The sequence below is a fragment of the Phoenix dactylifera genome, chromosome 15, assembly GCF_009389715.1.
Source record: "Phoenix dactylifera cultivar Barhee BC4 chromosome 15, palm_55x_up_171113_PBpolish2nd_filt_p, whole genome shotgun sequence".
NCBI lineage: Eukaryota > Viridiplantae > Streptophyta > Magnoliopsida > Arecales > Arecaceae > Phoenix > Phoenix dactylifera.
In genome coordinates, this window is record NC_052406.1 from 8,522,270 (window position 1) to 8,523,791 (window position 1,522).

Here is a 1,522-nt window from a genome sequence, read left to right on the forward strand (position 1 = left end):
GTCAAGTTCTAAATGGTGCGGGCACCGGTACCAGACCATCCATCACTTGGGTCTATAGTCATCGGAGAATGATGGTCTAGTCAGTTTCACTGTGGTTAAAGTAATTTTGTCTCATTTTGATGGTCTTTAGGCTTGCTCATATATTTTTATCTTTGAGGGCCTTTTGCGAGATTGGTTTCTTTGTAGGAAGATTTTTATATTTTGGGTCTTGTATATATATATTGGACCATACATTTGTATGGGGTATGCTATCTCTTTCTTTTAAGCCCTGGTGTGAAACCAAGAGCCAGAGCTAGGTGTGAAGCTAGTTCCCTTCCTCCCCTTCTTCTTCTTTCTTCTTCTCATTGTTCCCTCTTTCTTGCTGTACGGCATCAGCTTCTGAACCTCCCACCGATGAAACGAATCTTCATCCCTTCGGATGAGGCCTCCGAGGTTGTGGGTGAGATTCCCTCAATTACCACTCGAGTATTGGGATCCAGAAATGCTTACCCCCTTGGCTAATATATTGGATTGTTGAATCCATCATGCATGGGGTGAGATGTAGATTTGGCCAGGTGTGGGTTGGCCCTGAAGAGAAGAGAAGTGCTTTTACTAGAGAATCTCTTTGAGGCTCCCTTCGCTATGCTATAGATAAGGCCGGTGAGGGTATTGGTATTGGGAGAGGGCAGATGCTCCATTGACCTCTAAGATGGGGGGTTAAGGTTTGAGAAAATGTTGCTGGGGATATCTCCACATGCTTTTCATTAAAAAGAACAAATAAAATGGTGCTATTAACATCAGTAAGAACATTGATAAGAAAGGATTTTTGGGGAAACATCATAAAAAAGTAGCCGTTATGTATTATAACATAAAATTACATGGAACGCTTTGAGAATAATACTCTCTCTATGAAACGTTTAACTTTTCAGCATAAACGGGCATTTGGTCTAGTGGTATGATTCTCGCTTAGGGTGCGAGAGGTCCCGAGTTCAATTCTCGGAATGCCCCACCATTTATTTTATTTTTTTTTTCTTTTTAGTTTTCGTTGCTTTCTTTTTGAAGTTTTCGTGCTCCCTCACTTGATCTGAGTTGGTATACCATTAGTTGCTTTCTTTTTGAATTTAATCATCATGATCTGTTTGATGTAATGAGTTGCAGAGCTGACGGGCAGTCGCCTTCCATGGTCGAAAGGCCAGGACCAACTCTCAAGGAGCCATACCGTATCATTGTTCAAGACTGGTTCTTGAAATGGGGTAGGCATGATAATTACACTGACGAAGATGATGATCAACGCGCTGTTTTCAATTTGTTGGATACCATCCTTGTCGACAATGTGCTATGATTGAAGAAAAGGTTGTTTTTATATGTCTAGCTGATTGAAAATAGCAACTCCACTTGCTTCATGGAATGGAAGCATGCTTTTTACCTTCAAAGCATATGTTTGGTATTTGCAATTAGGGGCGTAAATGAGTCAAGCAACTCACGAGTTGCTTGAGCTCGATTCGGGTCTAAGCTCGATTTGACTCGACTATTATGGAGCTTG

The 1,522-nt window shown here is 41.3% G+C and overlaps 1 non-coding gene across 1 annotated transcript; it reads left to right on the plus strand.

Annotated features, from left to right (window-relative positions):
- Positions 1-915: 915 nt before the first annotated feature.
- On the plus strand, positions 916-987 carry TRNAP-AGG. Its single transcript has one exon. It is a non-coding gene; the product is annotated as a tRNA-Pro (tRNA).
- Positions 988-1,522: the final 535 nt, after the last annotated feature.